This window comes from Peromyscus maniculatus, chromosome 11 (assembly GCF_049852395.1).
Source record: "Peromyscus maniculatus bairdii isolate BWxNUB_F1_BW_parent chromosome 11, HU_Pman_BW_mat_3.1, whole genome shotgun sequence".
NCBI lineage: Eukaryota > Metazoa > Chordata > Mammalia > Rodentia > Cricetidae > Peromyscus > Peromyscus maniculatus.
Genome location: NC_134862.1, coordinates 86,130,385 through 86,155,415, shown reverse-complemented (window position 1 = coordinate 86,155,415; position 25,031 = coordinate 86,130,385). Strand labels below are relative to the sequence as shown.

The 25,031-nt window shown below is 44.7% G+C and overlaps 1 long non-coding RNA gene across 1 annotated transcript in view; it reads right to left on the bottom strand.

The window, feature by feature from the left end:
• The window catches only part of LOC121821359 (uncharacterized), a 44,083-nt gene that overhangs the window by 4,844 nt on the left and 14,208 nt on the right, over positions 1 to 25,031 (bottom strand). The window contains exons 2-4 of the long non-coding RNA XR_013043157.1: positions 18,818 to 18,993; positions 5,694 to 5,854; positions 593 to 687 (exon numbers count right to left, since the gene is read on the bottom strand). This is a non-coding gene — a long non-coding RNA (uncharacterized LOC121821359). The remainder of the gene's footprint in view (positions 1 to 592; positions 688 to 5,693; positions 5,855 to 18,817; positions 18,994 to 25,031) is intronic.

The following is a 25,031-nucleotide window of genomic DNA, read 5'->3' as shown; positions in this document are numbered from 1 at the left end:
TTGATGTTGTTAGGATTCCTTTCTAGAAAGCCTCTCTCTCTCTCTCTCTCTCTCTCTCTCTCTCTCTCTCTCTCTCTCTCTCTCTCTCTCTCTCTGTGTGTGTGTGTGTGTGTGTGTGTGAATTTCAGGAGGTTGTGAGCTACCATGTGGGTGCTAGAAACTGAGCCCAGGTCCTCTGCAAAAATCAATAAGTGATCTTAACCACTGAACGATCTCTCCAGTCCTGTCATTAGGATTCTTGAATGAACCATATAATCTTAACTTTCCTAGGTCATACCAACTAAATCTCACGAGTTACAACATCAATTGAAAGCTACGCTGTCATCTCGAATCTCATTTCTGTATTTTTATTTTGATGATCATATTTATGAGAAAAGAAGTTGGATGAGCCTGGAATTAAGCATTGACCCAACAACTTGCTTTCTGACCCTTACTGCGCAGTGCAGATTCAATCCATGTAGGGAATGAACTCCAAAGGACCCAAGTTAATAGAAGGGAAACAAAGACATGATTAACCCAGAACAATAAAGGACACCAACACTGTCATTTAGTTTTAAAAAGAAAGCACACCGTCCAACAACAGCAGCCTCACCTGGACTTACAAAGACATTTCCCAGGGTTGGGGATTTAGCTCAGTGGTAGAGCACTTGCCTAGCAAGCACAAGGCCCTGGGTTCAATCCTCAGCTCTGGAAAAGAAAAAAAAAAGACATTTTTTTATAAAAGTAATGTCTCATTTAATGTCTAAAGCACTGTGTGTGTGTGTGTGTGTGTGTGTGTGTGTGTGTGTGTGTGTGTGTTGCTGGGGATGCGGCCAAAGGCCTCTAGCATGCTAAGTACAGATTCTACAGCTGGGCTATGCCCTGTCTCCTGTGAAGTAACTGATGCCTCAGATTGTTTGTTTATCATCATCTGAAGCTTTAGTATTCCACCAGGATGTGAGGGCTTTAAGAAATAGAACATCTTTCTGAGTCTGGATTACTTCACTCAGGATGATTTTTTTCTAGATCCATCCATTTGCCTGCAAACCTCATGATGCCGTTTTTTGTTTTTTTTGTTTTTTTTTCTCTGCTGAGATGTATTCCATTGTGTATATGTGCCACAATTTATTTATCCATTCTTCAGTTGAAGGGCATCTAGGTTGTTTCCAGGTTTTGGCTATTACAAACAATGCTGATATGAACATAGCTGAGCAAGTGCTCTTGTGGTATGATTGAGCATTTCTTGGGTATATGCCCAAGAGTGGTATAGCTGGATCTTGGGGGAGATTGATTCCCAATTTTCTAAGAAAGTGCCATATTGATTTCCAAAGTGGTTGTACAAGCTTGCATTCCCACCAGCAGTGGAGGAGAGTTCCCCTAGTTCCACATCCTCTCCAGCATAAAATGTCTTCAGTGTTTTTGATCTTAGCCATTCTGACAGGCATAAGGTGGTATCTCAGAGTTGTTTTGATTTGCATTTCCCTGATGATTAGGGATGTTGAGTAATTCCTTAAATGTCTTTCAGCCATTTGAGTTTCCTCTGTTGAGAATTCTCTGTTTAGTTCTATAGCCCATCAAATGGAAACACATGAACTATGAACCAAAGGCTGAGGGGTCCCCAACTGGATCAGGCCTCTGAATAGGGGAGACAGTTGATTGGCTTGATCTGTTTGGGAGGCATCTAGGCAGTGGTACCGGGTCCTGTGCTCATTGCATGAGTTGGCTGTTTGAAACCTGGGGCTTATGCAGGGACACTTGGCTCAGTCTGGGAGGAGGGGACTGGACCTGCCTGGACTGAGTCTACCAAGTCGATCACAGTCCTCGGGGGAGGACTTGTCCTGGAGGAGGTGGAAATGGGGGATGGGCTGGGGGGAAGGGGAGGGGGTCAGGAGGGGGTAGAACAAGGGAATCCGTGGCTGATATGTAGAACTGAATGGTATTGTAAAATAAAATAAAATTAAAAAAAGAAAGAAGTAGAACATCGGCCGGGCAGTGGTGGCGCACGCCTTTAATCCCAGCACTCGGGAGGCAGAGGCAGGCGGATGGATCTCTGTGAGTTCAAGAGAAACCCTGTCTCGGTAAAAAAAAAAAAAAAAAAAAAAAAAAAAAAAGCAAGGAAGGAAGGAAGGAAGGAAGGAAGGAAGAAAGAAAGAAAGAAAGAAAGAAAGAAAGAAAGAAAGAAAGAAAGAAAGAAAGAAAGAAAGAAAGAAAGAAAGAAAAGATGGGATGGGATGGAGGGTGGGAATGGGGCTCAATACCAGAGGACATGCTTAACATGCATGAAGCTCTGGGTGTAATCCCTGGTACCAAAATATTTTGGTAAAATATAGAAATTGAATGAAAATCGCTTGGGGAAAAAGGTCAGGTATTGGTTTTTGTTTGTTTGTTTTTTTGTTTTGTTTTTATGGTGCTGGAGAATAGCTGAGGATTTCACACATGGTGACCCACATGACACCCCTGGGCTACACCCACAGCCTCCAGGTACCCTGTCTACAGGCTGCTCTAGTGCACTGTGAAGGTTGGAAAGCCACCCTGCGCTCTCTCTCTCTCTCTCTCTCTCTCTCTCTCTCTCTCTCTCTCTCTCTCTCTCTCACACACACACACACACACATACACACACACACACACACACACACACACACACACACACACACACACACGCGCATGTGTCTTTGTGTGTTTATGTGCACCATATGCATGCAGGAGCCTGAGAGGATTAAAAGAGGGTGTCAGGGTCTCTGGAATTGGAGTTATAGAAGCTGTGAGCCAGTCTGTAGGGACTGAGAAAGAACTCTGGGTCCCCTGCAAAAGCAGGGAGCACTCTTAACCTCAGTCATCTTCTCAGCCCTGAAAAGCCCCTTTTCTAAGGCTAGTCAGTATTCTTTCCTCTTCACGGAAGCAATCCCCTAGCTGGGGTGGAGCTCAGCTGCATGTAAGCACCCCTAGTACCAGAGGGAAAAAATGGCAGCTTCTAAGGTTGGATTTTGAGGTTTAAACAGGAAGTTTTGTTTCGTTTTGTTTTGTATTTACAGAATGTTAAAAGTGCCAAAAAGGTTCGAGTGAAACTGGGTTAACTTTTCCTGTCTGGGCTTCTGTTTCCAGACTCATTTCTTGCCTCGTCTCAATCCATTCAAGTTGGATGGAGTCACAAAAGCCAGAGATAGAGATAGATTAGCCCGAAGTGTGCTCCGAATGCTCCTGTAGGAGTTGCCTGACTGTTAACCTCGCTCTGACTCCAGATCCATCAGAGCAAGTGTTGGGATGATTGGTGACACAGACAGAAGTGTGTGAAGGAGATGGATCGTGGTGCTGGTATTTAGTGGGATCACAAACACACAGTGTATCTAAACTCCTCTTAGTATGCTAACTCGGGATCCATAGGGATTGGGTGTACAACAGATAAGCTTTTTTCCCTCACCCAGGCAATGTTTCAAATCATGTTAAAAGCAATACATAGCACATTTGCTGTCCAACTTGTCGACAATGGCAAATGTACGTGGCCCAGATGGCTCACCAAGATGAACAAGCTGGTGACTCCTTTATCCTGAGGCAGCGTGCTTCTGGGCTAGTTACATTCAGATATTAGCAACCTCATCTATTGGTCATACAGACACTACCATCTTTGTACACACAAAGAATTGTTAACTGAAATTCCTAGAAAGAAAATCCACCCCTGCGCTGAGCATTCTCACAGGCTGATTAGCTGATTAGAAAGCCAATAGTTGTGGAGAGGTTGGGATGTTGGAGGTCCAGAGCCTAATTCTCTTGGGCTACCATTGCTCCCCAGATGGTCATTTACTATTCACCTCTGGGTATGAACTAACATCCTTGTGACTATTGGATAAATCCTTTTGGAAGGTACAAACAGATCCTTCCTGCCCACCAATCCAACGACTACGAACAGTTTCAGACAGTGTCTGAAGCCTCTAGGTCAGGTTTCCTTCATGTGCTGCGACCCACCACCCTGATATTTACATCAATGTATTTTTATGACTGTCTTTGTTCTGTTACTGTAAAAGTTTGGCGAAACTGTCACCACATTTGAACACGGTATTTGGGGGCAACTACATCTGTGTTTCTAGGCTTCGGTCACTCATATTTGGCTCCAGAATAAATCATTCTCTTACTGTCTTTGAAGTAAGGGTTGTGTATTTTTTTTTTAATGTTGACAGAATCCTGAAGAACACTGAACAGAACAAGCCAAATACTTAGAGCATCATTCAGGAGACATCTGAGCTTTAAAAGAAAACAAAACAAAAAAGACTCATGACCCATGCTTAGAAGTCCAGCACTTGAGAGGCTGAAGCAAAAGCATCGTGAGTTCAAGTCCGGGCCCCACTGGTTTGTTCAAGACTCCCACACTGTAATGATGTCTAAATCCTTCCCAGGGAGACTTATTCATATTCTCCCTTTCTCCTCCCTCCCTCCCTCCTTCCCTCTCCCTCTTTCTCTTCCTCTCCCTCCTTCTTTCCCCTTTCATTTACAACTGCTTTCCTTCTGATGTGCATAATGCATTTTAACAAGGGCTTTAAAGAATCACATTGAACAATGTTACAAAAGTACAATCAGCAGTCTACGACAGAATGACTAAATCACAGTATTCTGGATAAGACTTCAGGGGGAAATGTGACTTTACAGTTTTCAAAGACCCACTAGCACCAGTACACCCTCTTCTCTGTTCTCATCCCTTTCAATGTTCAAAGCATCATGAAGGACAGGCCCTTTCTCTGGCCGGATTACCAAATGATTATGCAGCATCTTAGGGCCCCACTCTGAGGGCTGGGGAGAAAGCCACATCTTTTGACTACAGTTGATGTTCTGAGTTCTAGATGCATCCTGACTTTAAACCCTATAGACTCCAGATTCATGGTAGGTTTAAACAGCTCAGAACATGAGTACCAAATCAAGACTTAAACATCAATTTAATACTTGAGACTGTTACAGTTTTTAAAAATTGAATGGAGTAGCCTGTATTTTCTTTTCATTTGCTGTAACTTTAAATGGCCAGTGTGTTTATCTGTTTTTAAAATGGGTAATTTGGGGCTGGGAAGATGGCTCAGTGGATAAAAAGATGGTTCAGTAGGTAAAGCCACTTTTCATCAGGCCTCACAACCTGAGCTCCATTTTCTGGGACTCTCATGGTGGAAGGAAAGAAATGACTTCCACAAGCTGTCCTCTGACGTCTAGACAGTGTGCACACGCATGTGCATGCAAGTATGAGAGAGAGAGAGAGAGAGAGAGAGAGAGAGAGAGAGAGAGAGAGAGAGAGAGAGAGAGAGGAGAGAGAGGAAGAAAGAGGGAGTAATAAATTTTAAAGGTAAATTTTGCAAACTAGAGTAGAATATGATTGTCATCCAGGTCTTGGATGGAACACATGGGCTATCATTTCAGTGGCGATAACAGGGCCCCTCTAACCATCTCATGGCATCCTCTCCTACCTGAGAGGCAGGTTGGGGGCAGGTGGTTGACAGACACTCCACCTGACAAGTGAACCTTTCAAACCACAAGTTATCAGGCAATAAAATCATCAAATGCCACCATGTCCTTTAGAGAATGTGTTCAAACAGTGCTATGTTTGTGGAAGATAAACCAAGCAACTGTTTGTATCATCATTTAATTGAACTCAGACCTTTTGCTGGAATCCCAGAATGACCAGATGCCTTGCATTAGCAATCTCTAAGTTGTCAACAACACAGCCATATAACTTTTGGTACCTGAGTTCCCAAGTTGGTAACAGTGTCATCTTCCCGGACTCTTTCCTTAGGCCTTTTCCACTTGGAACCAAGACTATACTGTAGCTTGTGGTTGCTCGTATTCTTCTGGGATTCTGTGTATTCAGAGACTGGGAATCATTGGTATGATCCAAGCTGCCTGTCTGAAAATGAGAATATATGTCCATAAGCTTCCAAAGGCAAACACCGTGCTAGGGAGCACCCACCTAAAGAGGAGATACGGAGAGTCTCCTAGGATTAATGAGCTTATTTGGAAGTAGCGGAGTGCCGCAAAGAACACAAGTGACCTAGGAAACTGGGGGAGTGGTCTCAGAGGCAGAGGTGAGCTTGGAAAGGTCGTATGGGGAAAGCTTCGTAGGTTCAATTATTTGTGGACACAAGGATCAGTAAAAAGGACAGCCTTAGTCCAAGGCTGGTGTCTTCAGATGTGTTTTCTGGGCACGGCTGGTGTCCTACCAGAGTCTTCCATGGAATTCCTCGCTGCCAGGTACCTCCTGCCATGGTTTAATTTTGTGCTAAGGTTGAACATGAGCAGCTCCATTTTAATTTTGATTTTCACAAGAAGAAAAGTCTTAAACTTACAAGAAAATGTGCATGCTTATGATGTTCAGACATATTCTTAAACGTTAAAAGCTCTGTGTATATGAAAATGTCAGCGGCATCATTTAATTTTATTTTGGGCTCCTTCAGTGCTGAAGGCAGGACCACTGGTCCCCTGAGCCACAACTCAAGCCCCATCTGACACATTTAACAACCAAAGAAAGCATGTTAGGACTGATGAAGACTAACAGCTAGAAATATCATACAATGGCACTGGGTTAGAGAACTATGTAGATATGAAGGTGGAAACAGAAACAATTCTCTGCTCCCCGAAGAGTAGCGATAATGTTTTTAGCACAGACTGCCTTTTCAGATGTTTAGAACCCTTGTTGCAGAAACACGGTACATAGGGTCACCGAGCTGAGGTCACTCAGACATTTGCAGTCTAACAACGGCAAACTGTCCTTGTGTTGAGCAATGGTCATGCAGTAGTTGCTTGCTTACATAACCAAGCTGAAGGTTCCCTGGTTTGGATTTTGTGTGTCTCCTGCAAACCCATGTGTAAAGGCTTGCACTTCAGCATGGCACTCTTGGGAGACAGGGAAGACCCTGAGAGCAGAGACTAGTGGGAGGTTTTATGTTGTCTGTGAGACTCCAGGCTCTTCCTCCTCATCTCTTACACATCCCAATCATAATGTGCTGTCGTGCAACAGATCTAAAAGCAATGTAGCCATAAACTAAATCCTCTAGATCTGTGGTTCATAATAACCTCCTTTTTTATAATCTGATTGTCTTGGTTATTTCACTACAGAACTAGAAAGCTGACCATCACATTTTCAGCTTCTTCAAAGCCAGCCTCGCTGCTCTCCACTAAATTAGGACTCAAGAATAAATTGGAGTCACTTTTTCTACCATTCAGCCATGCTTCCATGATGTAATTGCAATCTAAGACCTTCTCAACTAAGAGCAAGAAGATAAGCCATATGAAATGGTATCAGGGTAGATCATATGTGATTAGATTTGCCTTGGTCAAGCCCATGATAGCTGGGAGTTTTGTATATGCTCTCATTGAAGGCAATTAAGCTAATGACTTGATATTTGTCTTGTTTGCCTTTTATTAACTTTAGTTTAAAAATTATTATTATTATTAGTGTGTGTGTGTGTGTGGTGTGTATATGTGAGTGCAGGCACACAGCCACTTCATTCATGTATAAATCAGAGGACAACTTTGTGGGGTCTGCCTTTCCACCTTTATGTGAGTTTCAAAGATCAGGCTTGTGAGGCAAGTATCTTTACTCACTGAACCATCTCACTGGTCCTGTTTGATTTTACAGATGGGGTTCTACTGGCCTGAAACTCACTATATAGCCAGGACTGACCTCAAACTCACAGGCATCTTCTTGCCTCAGCCTTCCGAGTGCTGGGATTATATGAATATAGGCCACCATATCCAGCTATTCACTTGTGTTTTAAATGCTATTTTAGGTAATATGAAAATAAACATAAATTTTCACTGTGTTTAAGTTTCTCTTAAGATGTACTTGATATACAAAAATTACTCATTTCTTATGCTGTGGCTAAAAATATTGTGTGGGGTGTGTGTGTGTGTGTGTGTGTGTGTGTGTGTGTGTACACGCGCGCGCGTGCGCGCGCACACGCATGCAAGGTAATGGGTCAAAGATCTCACATGCGCCTTACTCTTAAAACACACCAGGAAGAAACAGAAAATAAAATAAAGTAATTAATTAAAAGGAAACCAAACTGAAACAAGATCTCAGAAATATGATTTAGGGCAAAGTGCAAATTGTTGTACTTTGCACCTCTCCACAGCCTGCCCCGTGAAGGATGTCTCTTCTTGAGCGTCCTGTCAGCTGCTGCTTACCCTTGAGAGTCTCAACATTTAACACCCATTCCCTGCCTTCTTCCCAGAATGCTTTTCCAAAATGCCCCAAGCATGCGGTATGGATCACCAAGTCTACGTTTCTAACGGGGTGATGGTCATCTCCATGGAAAAGCCTTCTTTTATCTGCCCCTGAACCCTCAGAGTGTGCCTCAGTGTCTGTGCACAGTACATGCGCGCAGTAGGCTCTTTTTCTAGCATAGTCAGTGCCGGAGGCCCGCCTTTCCGGTCAGAATCATTCACTGCATTGAGGTTTTTCTTTTCTCTTTTTTTTTTTTTTTTTTTTTTTTTTTTTTTTTTTTTGGTTTTTCAAGACAGGGTTTCTCTGTGTAGCTTTGCGCCTTTCCTGGAGCTCACTTGGTAGCCCAGGCTGGCCTCGAACTCACAGAGATCCGCCTGCCTCCGCCTCCCGAGTGCTGGGGAGGTTTTTCTTGAGGCAGTTGTCTCACAAGGCATTTGAGGGGCTGAGATACGACTTGAAGGGCTATGTTTCCAGAGGAATAACAGAAAAGATGGGGTTGGGGTTTGGGGGTCTATTTAGAAAAATCATAGGTATAACCGTAAATTCCAATCAAAAGCAGGGAAGAATAGGGAATTTTGCCTTTAAAAATTATTACCCCCTTTCTTTCTCTTTCCTGTGTGTGTGTGTGTGTGTGTGTGTGTGTGTGTGTGTGTGTGTGTGTGTATGCATACTTGCATGCATATGCATGTGTACACTGTTTAGACGCCAGAGGACAACTTGTGGTAGTAATTTCTTTCCTTCCACTTAGCTGCAGGCCCCAGCTAAGGACACTGGACCCTGCATAGGCAGGGTTGTGTGAACATTTCTCCGTGGTCATAAGCCACTTGGGCAGTTCCTACTGTTGTCCTTCTTAGATAAGGCTGCCTCTGTTTTATGACTTTGAAAAAGGGACCTTGTACACACAGATGGCTGGGTCACATGCCCACAAAGACGCCAGGATGTAGACGAAGTTTAAGACTCAGGGGTCCTCTCCTGCCTAGAAATCTTGTTAGACTCTAGAAAGATCCCAGGAAATTTTGCATTTGTCACTGTATACGCTGTTCATATACATAGATGTATAGATCCACTTTCCAGTGTCTGTCTCTGGTCTTGGATAAAAGTCCTGTGCAATTGAAGTTCATTTCAAAATAACAACACGGACACTCCAAATCCCATCCCTTTCTCTTCCCAGCACCCCAGCACCACCTACAGTGGTCCACTCTAACACCCCCCATCCCTGCTTAATCTTATCTTACTGAGCTCTTCTTGACCAGAACCTGGGATTGTGCAGACAAGAGCCTTGTCTTTGCCTGGACACTCTGCTTTATGTTCCTGGGACATCCTCTTGCTAGTCTTTCTCTCCCACTTCTTAAATATAACACTAGTAGCACAGACACTGAGAGCAACAATTAATAAATGGAACCTCCTGAAACTGAGAAGCTTCTGTAAGGCAAAAGGACAGCCTACAGAATGGAAAAAGATCTTCACCAATCCCAATCTGACAGAGGGCTGATCTTCAAAATATATAAAGAACTCAAGAAACTAGACATCAAAATACCAAGCAATCCAATGAAAAGATGGGCTACAGAGCTAAACAGAGAATTCTCAACAGAAGAATCTCAAATGGCCAAAAGACATTTAAGGAATTGCTCAACATTCTTAGTCATCAGGGAAATGCAAATCGAAATGACTCTGAGATGCCATCTTATACCTGACAGAATGGCTAAGATCAAAAACACTGATGACAGCTTATGTTGAAGAGGATATGGAACAAGGAGAATTCTCCTCCACTGTTGGTGGGAGTGCAAACTTGTACAGCCACTTTAGAAACCAGTATGGCAGTTTTTCAGAAAATTGGGAACCAATCTATCTCAAGATCCAATGATACCACTCTTGGGCATATACCCAAGGAATGCTCAATCATATCACAAGGACACTTGCTCAACTATGTTCATAGCAGCATTATTCATAATAGCCAGAACCTGGAAACAATGTAGATGCCCTTCAACTGAAGAATGGATTAAGAAAATGTGGTATATATACACAATGGAGTACTATTCAACAGTAAAAAACAATGACATCATGAAATTTGCAGGCAAATGGATGGAACTAGAAAATATCATCCTGAGTGAGGTAACCCAGTCCTAGAAAGACAAACATGGTATGTACTCACTCATAAGGGGATACTAGATATAAACAAAGGATAATCAGACTACAACCCACAGTTCCAAAGAGGCTAGCTAACAAGGAGGACCCAAAGAGGGACTCATGGATTGCCCTGGGAAAGGGAAATAGATGAGATCTCCTGAGTAAACTGTGGGTGAGTGGAGCAATAGAGGGTAGAGGATGTGGGATGAGAACATAAGGGAATAAGATGGTCGAGCTGTAACAAGGACAGAGTGGGAGAGCAATGAAAGAGATACCATGATAGAGGGAGACTTCATGGGGATAGGGAGAAACCTGGTGCTGGGGAAGTTCCCAGGAATCCACAAGGATGACCCCAGCTTAGACTACTAGCCATAGTGGAGAGGGTGTCTGAGCTGGCTTACCCCAGTGATCAGATCAGTGAATACCCTAACTGCCATCATAGAGCCTTCATCCAGTAACTGATGGAAGCAGATGCAGAGATCCACAGCCAAGTACCAGGCTGAGCTCCACAAGTCCAGTTGAAGAGAGGAAAGAGGGATTCTATGAGCAAGGGGCATCAAGATCATGATGGGAAAACTTACAGATACAACTGAACCAAGCTCATAGGAACTCATGAACTTTAGACCAACAGCCGTGGAGCTTCCATGGGACAGGACTAGGCCCTCTGTATAAGAGACAGTTGTGTAGCTTGGTCTGTTAAAGGGGACCCTGGCAGAATCAGGATCTATCCCTGGTACAGAAACTGGCTTTTTGGAGCCCACTATCGACGGTAGGACACTTTGCACAGCCTTGATGCAGGGGGAGGGGCTTGGACCTGCCTCAGCTGAATGTACCAGGCTTTGCTGACTCCCCAGGGGAGGCCCAACATTTTCAGGGGAAGGGATGGAGAGGAGGCCTTGGGAGGGTGGGGGGAAGGGTTGGGAGGAACAGAAGGAGGGATGAGAGGGGGATCTGTGATTGGTATATAAAATGAATAAAAAAATTCTTAATAAAAGAAAGCATAAAAAAAGTACAGCTCTCTCCTGCAGAACTCTATCTGGTGTGAAAACAGCGCAGGACTCCCAGAACTCTTAATAGAAAAGATGGTAGCAGAACTCAAGGTCACCCTGGCAAGGGAGACTCCCAGGGATCTGCACCTACATCTGATATAATAACTTTTGACTAAGCTCACCAGTACTAGTTAACTTCAGTTACTCAATTAATCCACCTTCATGCGTGCAATTCCCTCACTATTGACTAGTGTCAGGTAGAGGTAATTCCTCCGACCTCCTCTGATACAGGTTATTAGAATTCTCACACAAGGAAGGTCTTTCCAACACCAGGACACTTGAACTCTCTTTTCTCTGAGCCCAAATCACTCCTATCCCACGCTCAGGCATAGGTTTGTGCCTTCTCATCCATCATAACAAGGTATTAAATAACACTTCCTTATAAACAGTCTTCCCATGCTCTCTACCTTCTTGGAATATGTAATTACATACGTGTTTATTTACTCCCTGCCCGGACTTTCCTTCAAGCCACAGGCTGCACAGAGGGATGCACCATGACCATCTTTACTGTACGGGAATCCGGATCACAAATCACAGCCCCTAACTCTGATTAAACCCCTCTGCGGATATCTAGGGGAGAATTGCTATTGGCATGACAACAACCAGCATAATTTCTTTCTTTCTTTCTTTCTTTCTTTCTTTTTTCCTAGCTGTTCCCACAGTGCACGGGAAGGCACAGAGCCCTTGGGCTGTGGTCAAGCATTTCTAGCAGGCAGGAGCAGAGGACCTGGTTAGGAAGCAGTCTCTGAGCTCAGAAGTTTCCTCCTCAAGCACACAGGGGATGCACGCCACCCCCAAGGTTCCTATATTGTCTGCTGCCTATGACTTCCCCAACAGCTAGCTCTGGTTTGTGAGCCAGCATGGGCCAGCCAAGGGCAACTCACCAGTGCCAATGAAATGCTCTTACCGAGTTTCCTGTGGCAAGTCTTTTCCATAGGGTATTTGGTTCTCAGACACAGGTTCTCCATTTATATATGTCTCCCCCATCCCCACTGAGGAGGCAAAGCAGGCAGACAGTCCCGTCAACAACTTCTCCAGGCCTGAAGGAAGAAGCAGGGAGACTTCCAGGGTTCTGGTCCCAAAGGATGTCTCTGAGATTCTGCCCTTTGCTCCACTTTCTCCTCTGCGACAGCCTTGAGCCACAACAGTAACCCCAGAGGGCCATCAGAAGCTTATGTTGAGTTCAGGGCTGAGTGTCACTCAGCCCCAAAGTTAGGGATCTCCCCATAAAACCCAGTACCACAGACTTTGTACACACCAGAAATATAGCATAAGAGAGAAGAGAAGAGGATTTGGGTGATGGGGGAGGGAGGATCCTAGTTTCCACCAAGAATTTATAGTCTTGTCCAATCTGGGTTAATCTTGGTAAAATATTAGCTTGGAAGTAATTTGTTCTGGCTGCTTTTTCCTTCTCTTCATTCCTACACAGCGGTATATTTAGGTGGATACTCACTCAGGCTACCTTAAAGACTGGAGTTTGCATTTAAGATTAATTAGAACAAGGCAGGTTCCTCATATGGGTTACAAATCTTTAGATTCCTGTCTTCCATTAGCCTTTAATGATGTGAACAGTCAAAATAGGCTCATATGTTAGGTCAAACTTTTGGTCACGGTGACAAAAATACATGAGAGGGTCAATTAACTAAAAGGAAGAAATGGATTATTGGAGCTCATGGTCTAAGGCTCTGATCCATCGTTGCTTAGCCTTGTTACTTTGGGCCTGTGGTGGTACAGGACACCATGGCAAGAGGTCTGTCCACCTCTTAGTATGCAGAAGGCAGAACCAGAGAGAGGAAAGTTGCTGGGATCTCAGTACCTCTACACAGGGATGCCGGTGATGAATGGCCACCCTGCCTTCAAAGGTTCCACTCAACAGCACCATAGACCAGAGACCAGGCATCCATGCAGGAGCCTTTGGAGAGATACTTCCAGCCAATAACAACTCAAGGAAGGGACTGCTGTCCCTCCCTGGAGATCTCAAGAGGAGACAGCTGTGACCTGCTTCCTAACTCAGGACAGACAACTATGCAATTGACTTGCTCTGAGGGAGCTGTGGCAATTGTTCAGCAGGGCTTCACCCTGACACCCTTGCCAATTGCAGCTGGCAGGAAAATTTCCAGCAAGATCTGCATTTAATGTAGAAAGAAGTGTGTGTGTGTGTGTGTGTGTGTGTGTGTGTGTGTGTGTGTGTGCGCGTGTGTGCGTGTGGTCATAGGTGTGCTGCCATGGCATGCACGTGGCACTCAGAGTTGATCGTCTCCTTCTGCTAGGAGAGCTGGAGACTGAATCGGGGCATCAGGTTTGCATGATGAGTACTTTCACCCATGGCGCCATCTCACTGATCCAGAGGAAACTGTTCCTGAGGAACTCCGCATTGCAGGCGGAGCACTGGAACCCAAGGAAGTCAGTGACCCGGGTGGCGGGCGAGGAAAATGACAGCGAACACAGCCCTGCTCAGGCTTCCCCATCATCTTACGGTATAGGCTTGTATTTTTGGAATCCACTGATCAATGGAGAAGATTCGTGGTGACAAAAAGCTGTCATGAATTCAGTCATGCTTTTAAATAGAGCCCTCTCTAATTAAATTAGATACAGAAGCATCCACACACATTTTAAAAACATAATGAGAATGCTTATATAAAGCATTCTACATTGGGTCCCCAGACATGGTGAGATGACTGGAGTCCTTGTGACATACCATTCCTGGCCAGGTGCCGACAGCCCTCATATTTTAGCCACTGGCTTGAGATACTTTCAGGCAGGATGCAGAAAACCATGAATATGGTGACAAGCCCAGGCATACCTTCAAAGATCATAAACCAGCAAACCCTGAGTCTGTGACTGGGTGGGAGGAGGCATATGAGTGAGCCCCAAGGGACAAGGCCACAGAAGTCACCACAGTGGTGTGGAGAAACCTATCCAGCAGGTTGGTTTAGTCGAGGTGGCAGAAGAGGCCAGTGCCTGTTGGTGGATGGAGAGACACAGGGTGTGATCCAGGATGTAGTAACTGGAGGGCATACAGGGAGTCAGGGGTCATTGTGGAGCTGTAGGACAATGAAGGACACTGGGTGCTGAAAGGTTAGCAGACATGGCACTTTGTGGCATCTTGAGTCTACAGAGGCTTTTGACTTCATTCATTTGATACTATTGAGTCTACAGACATCTTTTCATCATCAGGACTGATTCCAGGACCTGGGGCTAGATGGAGGAAGCTGAGAAAACAGAACATCTGCCAGAAAGATGCTGGCAGAAGCAATGGATTGTGAGCTTCCTACAAGCCTAAGAAAATGGCAGAACATTCCAGTTTCTAAAGCAGTATCATGGAAGTGGGGTGGGGCAGAGCTGGAGAGGGATGGTCTGGCAGTGAAGATTACTTAACTGATTTTCCAGAGGACCAGAGTTCTGTTCCCAACATCCACATTTGGCAGCTCACAACCAACTTATCTCCAGCTTCAGGAAGATGCTACACCTCCGGTGTCCTTCTGCAACTGTGTCCATGTACATACTTGCATGTGTGTGCATACGTGTGGGTGCGAACACACGCACATGAGTTAACGCACTTTTAAAAAAATTAAAAAGCAAACAATATCCCAGGGACTCAGCATACACTCCCGGAGACCCTGAGAACGTAAGTAAGTTATGTGTTGGGGTGAGGGGGGGGAGAACTCTCAAAGTCTCCCCTCTTTGTGTACTCCACTTGCAAAAATGCATTCCGTGGGGGTAAAACATTAATACTTGGGGCCTCACTTCCCAAAAAAGAAACTGAGAGTGGAACAGCTTTATGGGCAGAATCTTTGTGGGCTCTCTGGATTCAAATCCTTATTGTAATTCAGGAGCCAAAAGCTTTTCCACACCGCCCCCACAACTCATCCCGAAGCTGCCTCTCCAGACTGGAGGAGCGCTCCTAGAAACAGCCCCTCCCTGGGCCCAGCAGAAAAGCTGTGAAGCTTTTGTCTGTGCCTCAGAAACAGGATGATTAATTTGTGGAGATGGCAATGCTTTAAAAAGGATCCCTGAGACTGGGGATGTTATCTAACTACACGTTTCTCCAAAATGCTCTCCACAAACCTCAGAGCATTCCCCACCAAAGGTACGCAGTGGAGCAGAGGAAGAAGACCAGGACAATGCAATACAAACACACAACAGTGGTGCTTGGAATAGTAAAAAGTTCCAGTAATAAGCGAAAGCCAAAACAATGCCTGGTAGCTGCGAGAGGATGGCGGGATGGGGGACGGGGAGGGGGACCTCTGCCCCGAGACTAACCTTGCAAGGCAATAAATAAAACCTTCAGAATGAAGAGGAAAGGCACAACCTAAGACAACAGCAAGCACATGGTAGACTAGGAGTCTAGTCATCACTCAAATGGGTGGCACATTTTTGTCAACTTCCCCCTGAGAGAGACAGATTCTTGGCAAAGAGGATTTTGGTTAATTCAAGAGGAGAATTATCAGACGAAGTCCTTAATCTTCCTTCAGGTCTGTGCTAGCCCAGAAAAGTCCTTCAAGTAGCAGTGGACCTGACTCAAACTAGTCTCCCCCCCCAGCTCATGCCTCAGGCATACAAGTCGATCTGGGAGCTTCTTCATCTTTCTTCTGTCCTGGCCACTCGCAGTGTGAAGTAAAATTTCCACAGTCTGGAAAGGCTGGACCAGTTTCCTTCCCTACTTCACCCCTTCCTTCCACAACATAGGCCAAGTTCAACACATGTTGCTAATCCCGCAGGTCACCAGGCCCTGATAAGCAGAAATAACAGCATGCCATCTACTCTCTACTGCATGTGGCTTTGTGCCAATGGTCCCTGGGATGGAGTGACCCACCCACTCCTTCTTTCTTCCCAATGAAATCCTGGTCAACCTCTTCCCCCACTAAACTCAGGTGACACACAGGAAATTGGCCCCTATCCCCATCTCTAGAGACAGGTCATGCCAGTTCTCTATGAATTACACGGTTTGCTAGGGGTTGGCTTTGGAACACAGGCCTGTTTTAGCCACTGTTACTAGCTAGGGGTATGTACAGGATCTAAGTTGGCGCCATCAGCTTGGGGCCCTCTCTTCTATCCACGTAGCAAAGAAGCATGTTCTCCCTGCTGCTGTGGGTGGCTATCTCAGAACCATGAGCAGAGAGCTGACGTGTGCAGATGGGTTGAGTGAGGGGTCCTGGAGAAGTGGAGCCAGAAGCCTAATCATTGCATACTAGAAGGCTGCTTGACTCAGGACTTCCTGGGGTGTGAGATAACAGATGCCATGATTTTTTTGTAAGCAACTTTGGATTGAATGTTGTTTCTTACAGCCAAAAGCATCCTAACTGATAATAGTTTATCTCTCTTCTCTTCCCTCTTTCTCTCCTTTTCCCCTCCCTCTTTTTCTCTTCTCTTCTTTTCTTCCTTCTCCTCCCCCCCTCACTTCTTTCCTTCCTTAATTCCTTGTCTACCTCCGCTGCATATTCTAGCTGTGTGATGTGACCTTAGGCTAATTCTTTACCCTCGCTAGCCTTTGGTGTCTACCTGTTTAACGAAGGAGCTATACTAGAATGATCTGTAAGATCCTTTCAAATTTCACCACTGATAGCAGAAGACTGTAGCATTACAGCAGGTCTACTGAAAAGACAAATGTCATGTTGAGGATGTATCCATTGGAACGAGCTTGAACTAGTTCAAGCTGAAAGCAGAGAGTTGCCAAAGCAGTGAGAAGCTGCCTGGAGAGGCCATGAAGCAAGCTCCTGCAAACAGCAGCCTTCAAGTCAATGAGCACAGAAAATCAATGAGGCGAAAGCTGTGGACCCCTGAGAATGAATGAGGTGAAAATAAACTGACCACAAAAATTGTATGTTCCCTTTTACACTCAGCCAGATATACACTCAATTGCCCATCACTCTGTGTGCCTGCTGGATCTGTCTACCTGGAGAAGATAAGGAGAATGGGCTTCCATAGCCTTATTCATGGGGAAAGGATAGTAGAAAGTGCTGGAACAATCAGAGACAGAATGCTGCTGTACAAGTCCAGGGGTTCTGACTATCTATCGTAGAGATATTTTTATTGATGCATATCCATTGTGCATTGTATTGGGTTTCATTAGGACATCTTCCTATGTCTACAATGTACTTTGAGTGCATTTCCCCCACACTAATCCACATTTTTCCCTTTCATATTCATGTGGATATTTGCTTACTTTGAGTCTCTGGTTATTATGTGCTATAGTCACCAAACCCTGGTTCAATTCAGAGCAGTTTTGCTTCAGTAAAACAAACAAAAGCCTTCTTGTTTGCAGGCCTGGGAGTGTAACTCAGAAGTAGGGACATGCATAGCACACCCAAAGCCCTGGGTTTGATCTCCAGCAGAATAATGGGGGGGGGGAGGGTAATTGTTTGTGGAAGATTTCTGTCTCTGCACATCTACTGCTAAAAAGACAATAAAGACGCAGTTTAAGTATTATATTATTTGTGTATGTGTGTGTGTGTGTGTGTGTGTATGTGTGTGTGTGTGTGTGTGTGTGTAGATCAGAGGACAACTCTAGGAGACAGCTCCTTCTACTATGTGAGCATCAAATTCATGTTGGTGTAGGGGTGTCTTTACCCACTAAGTCATCTTGCCAGCCCCAGATTGAGACTGATTGATTGATTGATTGATTGCCTTAGTTTTACTATGTTGCCAGAACAGCCTCAAACTCCTGGCTCAAGAATCCCCTTGCCAGAACACGCCTCCACTGTTGGTAGGAGTGCAAACTTGTATGGCCACTTTGGAAATCAGTGGGCAGTTTCTCAGAAAAATTGGGAATCAATCTTCCTCAAGACCCAGCTATACCACTCTTGGGCATATACCCAAAGAATGCTCAATCACACCACAGAGACATATGTTCAACTATGTTCATAGCAGCATTATTCATAATAGCCAGAACTGGGAAACAATGTAGATGCCCCTCAACTGAAGAATGAATTAAGAAAATGTGGTACATACACACAATGGTGTACTACTCAGCAGAGAAAAATAATGACATCATGAAATTTGCAGGCAAATGGATGGAACTAGAAAATATCATCCTGAGTGTGGTAACCCAGACTCAGAAGGACAAACATGGTATGTACCCATTCATAAGTGAATACCAGAAGTAAAACAAAGGATAACCAGACAACAACCCACAACTCCAGAGAAGCTGGTTAACAAGGAAGACCCAAAGAGGGACACACGGATCACCCTAGGAAGGGGAAATAGATAAGATCTCCATGAGTAAACCGGGGATGAGGTGTGGGCAATGGAGGGTAGGGGAAGGGGGATGAGAACATAAGGGAATGGGATGGTTGAGCTGGAACAGGGATGGAGTGGGAAAGCAATGAGAGAGATACCATAATGGGGGGAGACATCATGGGGATAGAGAGAAACCTGGTGCTAGGGAAGCTCCCAGGAATCCACAAGGATGACCCCAGCTTGGACTACTAGAAATAGTGGAGAGGGTGCCTGAACTGAACTGGCTTACCCCAGTGATCAGATTGGTGAATATCCTAAAGGTCATCACAGAGCTTTTCTTCAGTGACTGATGGAGGCAGATGCAGAGATCTACAGCCAAACATCAGGCAGAGCTCCAGGAGTCCAGGAGGAGAGTAAGAAGAGGAATTCTATGAGCAAGGGGCATCAGGATCATGATGGAGAAACCTGCAGAGACAACCAAACCAAACTAGTGAGAACTCATGAAAGTTGGATCAATGGCTGTGGAGCCTGCATGGGACTGGACTTGGCCCTCTGCATGGCTAGACAATTATGTAGCTTGATCTGCTTGGGAGGCCCCCTGGTGGTAGGATCAGAATCCATCCCTGGTGTATGAGGGGGCTTTTTGGAGCCCACTACCTATGATGGGACACCTAGTGCAGCCTTGAGGCAGGGGGAAGGGTTTGGACTTGCCTCTACTTGATGTGTGTCCCCATGGGGGGGCCTTGCCTTCTTGTGGGGGGGGGGTGAGGGGTTGCGTTGGGAGAAAGGCTGGAGGGGTGGGAGGAGGGAAGAGGGGGATCGTTGATTGGTGTGTAAAATGAATGAAAAAAATTTCTTAATAAAAGAAGAAGAGGAAGAAGAAGAGGAGGAGAAAGATGAAGAAGAAGGAGAAGAAGAAGAAGGAGGAGGAGGAGGAGGAGGAGGAGGAGGAGGAGGAGGAGAAGAAGAAGAAGGAAGAAGAATCCCCTGTCTTGGCCTCCAGAGAAGCCAGGACTGTAGGCATGTACCACCGTTCTTTGCTGTAGAACATCAATGGAGTTAACGGAGTGGCTGTCAGCTCAGGCATTAGAACAGTGGGCACTTGGTCTTGAGAATCTCAAGTAGCAACGGTCATGAGAGCTTGGGAGCAGAGTTACTAAGACCTATAGTAGGAAGGGAAAGAATGCTCCTTACACTGACCCTACAGAGCCCAGTGTCACACAACAATACCCTGCCATAAAAACCAAATCAACGCTACATTGATAAATTTGGTAAAAATACATCTTACAAGAAGACACTTCATGTCAATAGGGATTGGGACACTGAACAAAGGTGGTGACAGATGGGAAATGTGCCTGGAAAGGATAATGGACTGGGGTCCAGGCTAGCGGCAAAATTTGTATATTAGTAGTTGTCAACTGTGGGTGACTTTGGAATCATCTGGAGAAACTTAAAAATGTCAACCATGATGCCTAAACCTGACCCGAATCTTTTTTTTTTTTGTATTTTGTTTTTGTTTTTCGAGACAGGGTTTCTCCGTGTAGCTTTGCGCCTTTCCTGGAACTCGCTTTGTAGACCAGGCCAGCTTTGAACTCACAGAGATCCGCCTGCCTCTGCCTCCCAAGTGCTGAGATTAAAGGCGTGCACCACCACCGCCCGGCTCTGAATCAATTTTTATTCAGCTGCTGTGTGGTGGAGCTTAAGATTTGAACCCATGAGGGGGAAAGAATGGTTGAAACCAGCTGCCGACGTTCGGGCACACATATTCCCCAAAGGCCCATGTGTTAAAGGCTTAGAGTTCTCTGCTTGGCAGTACTGGGAAGCAGAGCCTGGTGGGAGGCCTTCTGCTCATGGGGTGTGCCCCTGGAAGGCATAATGGCTCAGAGGTTAAGAGCGTCTGCTGTTCTTGCAGAGGACCTGAGTTCAGTTCTCAGCACCCACACTAGGCAGCTCACAACTGCCGGTAACTCTAGCCCTAAGGGATCTAACACCCTTTTCTGGGTCTGAGAACATTCATGTGCATATGCAAATACAAGCACATACCTACATAAATAAGAAATAAGATTTTTTCCCTTAATTTATTAAAGGGAGATTCATAAATTTTAAGGGCAGTGCCTGCATACTTGCAGGCTCTAGAAAGCAGTCAAAAAACACCCAAAGAGCCCGGGAACTTTGTCCAAGATTATATGCTAAGTAGGGCATTGGGGGTTTGAAGTCACGGAAAAGGTTCATGATTCTTGAGGTTGCATTTTCTAACTCATTCACTCAACAGGACCAGTAGCGTATTTATTCTTGTTGTTTCAAACTGGGTCTCTCTCTGTATAGCCCAGGCTTTCTTTGAACTCACAACCCGCTTGCCTCAGCCTCCTGAGTGCTGTGATTGCAGCCTATACCATCACACCCAGTTCATTAGAACGTTTGTTGGAATTCAGTTCACTGAGTAGATGCATATTGAGCCGCCTAGCAGTGCAAGCAGAGTTCTGGGCACTCTGTCTGTGCATTTGTTGAACTGCTTTCATTCACATGTGTTTTTTTCTCAGATTACCATAAAAGTCTATGACGGACACAGATTATTCTCACCAGTGTACAGAAGAGGGAACTCGGAGCTGGCAGGGTAAACTGTTTTGTCTAGAAGTTAACTCTATAAAGCCAAGATTGAAAGGTGGCTCTTTGAAGCATAGTTTTTGGAAGAAAAACTGAAGAATACAGAAATGTGATTAAAGATCCACTACCCAGTGGCCTAGAAGAGCTGCCAATGAACCCCAAATGTATGTGCCCACTGCAGGCCTCCAGTGTGCAACCCTCACAGAATCCGATTCTCATCAGTAGTTCATCACACACCATGTGCCAGGCATTACGCCAAGGAGTGCATTTTTTCATTTAAGTTAATAATCTTCGTAAACCTGTGTAGCAGGCTTTTCCTTCCCTTACACACAAGCCCTTCCTTCTCCACCTTTAACCCTTCCTTTTCCTCTTTCATGGAGAACCCGTCCTTTGGATCTCACCACAGACATTGCCACCTCAGAAAGAGACATCCAGAGAACAACCTATTTCAGGGTTCTCAAGTATTTAAGACCCTTCAGGACCTTTATACTTCAAAGAAAAAGAGATTTGATTTATTTTATTTTATGTGGATTATATTCACTACCATTTCCACATGAAGAATGCAAAACATTAATTTGTTACTTCATTTAAAATAACAATAAAAATTTCATTGCAAGGTAACATAAATCACGTATTTTATGAAAAAAAAAACCCTAAGTTTTCCTAAAAGGTTATTTAAGTGGCATTGGTTTATAGTTTTGCAGTTTTCTTTAGTGTTCAGTCTAAGAAAGGGATCTGGATTCCATAGCTCCTTCACCATTCAGCCTGTTGGGATACACTGTGTTAGTTGAAGTAACTGAAGAAAATCTGACCTTGTAGAGTTAAGCAGTTAGAAACGTAAGTGATATGTTAATAGACCTTTCAGATAGTTACCTATATTCTTCTTTGATGTAGAAGTTTCTGAAGGTACTGGTGGCAGGGTGAAATCTAAACTCCATCGTGTCTATGACTTTTTCTGCCTGTGATATTAAACTATGTCGCCAGGAAGACACTTGGAGCGGCCCTCTCACCCATTCCTGGTTTTATAACAGTCGGCACTGGTCATTTAGAAAGCAGTATTTTGCTGAGTTCTGTTGATCTCTCAAATGTTGACATATCTCATTACACCGAGTCAAAATCAAAGGCATTAATGTCAACACTGACCTCATTAAAAAAAAATTGAAATTCTTACCAAGTTCAAAGTGGAAGAGAGAAGTTTTTCAAAAAGCTTAATTTTTACTTGGGAGCCTGAACTTTATTATTGGTAACAAATATTGTCAGTTATTGCCCTCAAAATAGCAGGCTCAGTACTTCTTTGTTTTTTGAGAAAAAAAAATTACCCAAGTCTTCCTAACAGTGATTTTTCCCATCAATCATCTTTTAAGTAAAAGATGATTTAACAAAACAAAACAAAACAAAACAGCTGGTTTCGCTAGTAACTCAAGTCATTCCCCGAGTGCTTTCCCCGAAAATACACGATAACATTCTGGTTTGCATCACAAGTGCTTTATGCATCCTTCCTGCTAAAATCCCTGTCTGTAATGTTCCCAAAGGGCCACACACAGAGAGTTGTTTCCCAGTCCACAGAGCTCCTGGGCATGGGTAGGACCTTGAAGAGGCGGGGCTGAAGGAACTTTAGGAGACTATTCTAGATCTTAAGTCCTTAAAGGTGTGCCCTGGAAGGGGATACCGGGACCCAGCCCCACTTCCTCTCTTTTTCGTATCCTGACTGAGGTGAGCAGCTTGGCCTACACTCCACCAACAGTGCAGTGCCACACGCATCAGGAGCATCACTATTGAAATCTCTGAAACTAGAAGCCCAAATCAACCTATTTGTAAGTTGATTATTTCCAGTATTTGTTACAATACCAACACACTTCTGGTTTTTAAACAAAGTATTGCTAAATGTGAAGCAACAACAACCAAATAGAACAATTATACCATGCTGTATTAAAAGCTGTTTGAACACTTTTTCTCAATCTCAAAAGTATTTTAGTGTGTGGTACTTAGCCTTCTTCCTGTGAATGATGGGGGAGGAAGTGACTTGGGTGATATGACCACTGGGACACAGCACCAGAGTACTTTACTAGGGTTTGGAACACAGGCTCTGTGATATCTTGGGAGCTGATCTGCTAATCAATATGGATACTAAGTTAACAGCAGGAGGGTAGCATATGAAGTGCAGATACCCTCTCTCCAGTGTTCATGAGACTTCCATGATATGGAATTTTCATTGTTTCTCACTTGGTATCTGTTTCCCACATGTGAACATTAGTTCCTCTTGAGTTCTTAGTAATTGCCCCATTACAGGTATTCAATCTTTTTGTCTTTGAAGGTTTTGTTGTTCTAGACTAGCCTCAAACTCACCCTGATCCTCCTGCCTCTGCCTCCTGGATGTTGGGGTTACAGGCATGTGGCATCGCACCTGATTGATCAATGGAAGAAGCCAAAACTGGAGGGATCAGCATGCATTCAAGTTCACGCTGAGTCTGTAACTGAGTTTCCTGCTGACTTATCATTAGTCAACCAAGAGGGGACGGTGAATCAGACAGAAGGTTCCACAAAGTAACACTGTATTCTTGACTACACAAAGGAATAGGTTTCAAGTCTGTCAGACCTAAAGGATGACTTCTTGGCTCTGTGTGTGTGTGTGTGTGTGTGTGTGTGTGTGTGTGTGTGTGTTTTGTTCGGTTCAGCTGGTTTTGTTGTAGCAAATAACACAAACTCTAGCCTTTGCCAGTGAGCTTGAAGCAGAGGTGTGAATGGGGAGCCGGCTCCATGCCCAGCCCTCTGCAGGACAGCCTCACCCCTTCCCTGCCTCTTCCCGTCCCACCCCATGCTGCTCCCAGCCTACCATTTCTGCCCTACTCTCCCTGTCATGGAAAGATACTTGACAGCTAGGATCCACTGAAATCAGCAGCATACAGGCAGTGACAACTCCCCCAGCCCACTGAGACACTGAAAATGTGAGCAAAACCCTGCATGCCTCACCCACTCCCACCCAGAGATGGCATCTCCACTCAACAACTGAACGGCCAAAGGTGATGTTGACAGGGACACAAAAGGACCCAATGCCACAGCTGTGGCTCCTGCCTGGGGTCTCAGCTAACGAGGAGGTTGAGACAGGAAGATCAGTTGAGTCCAGGAGTTGGAGATGAGCCTAGATAACTGCAAGACCTAAAAAGAACACAAGAAAGGCGCTGAACTCATGTGCTTCCAGTGAGAGCTTTCACGTTCACGTTCATGGGTGTAACAGAAAGCCAGAGACCCAGGTTCTAATCCCAGGACTGCTTGCAATTATTTTCTCAACCTAGCCTTGTAAAATGATAGACCGTGTGCCCTCCTAGGCCTAGCACCAAATGCTTCCTTTCTCAGACAGGTCTCCTGCCAAGGTCACAGCAGAATGAAATTATTATCCCTGCTTACTAAGGACTGATAGGACCTGCGCCTGTCTTTGGAGCTGTCCTGCTTTGTACAAATTCCTCCACCTTTTACAGGAACAGCCTCTAACCCAGTGGTTCTCAACCTGTGGGTGGAGACCCCCAGGGGATCCAAACGACCTTTCACAGGGGTCGCCTAAGACCATGGAGAAGCATAGATGTTTACACTACAATTCATCACAGCGGCAAAAAATTACAGTTATGAAGTAGTAATGAAAATAGTAGGTCCTTGGTTGGGGATTTAGCTCAGTGGTAGAGCGCTTGCCTAGCAAGCGCAAGGCCTTGGATTCAGTCCTCAGCTCTGAAAAAAAAAAAAAGAAAAAGAAAAGAAAAGAAAAAGAAAATAGTTGGTCCAAGGAAAATAATATTATGGTCACCACAACACGAGGAACTGGATTAAAGGGCCGCAGCAATGGGAAGGTTGGGAACCACTGAATGCACCATTCAGCAGTATGGCTGCTGTGTCTTATAGCTGCCAGT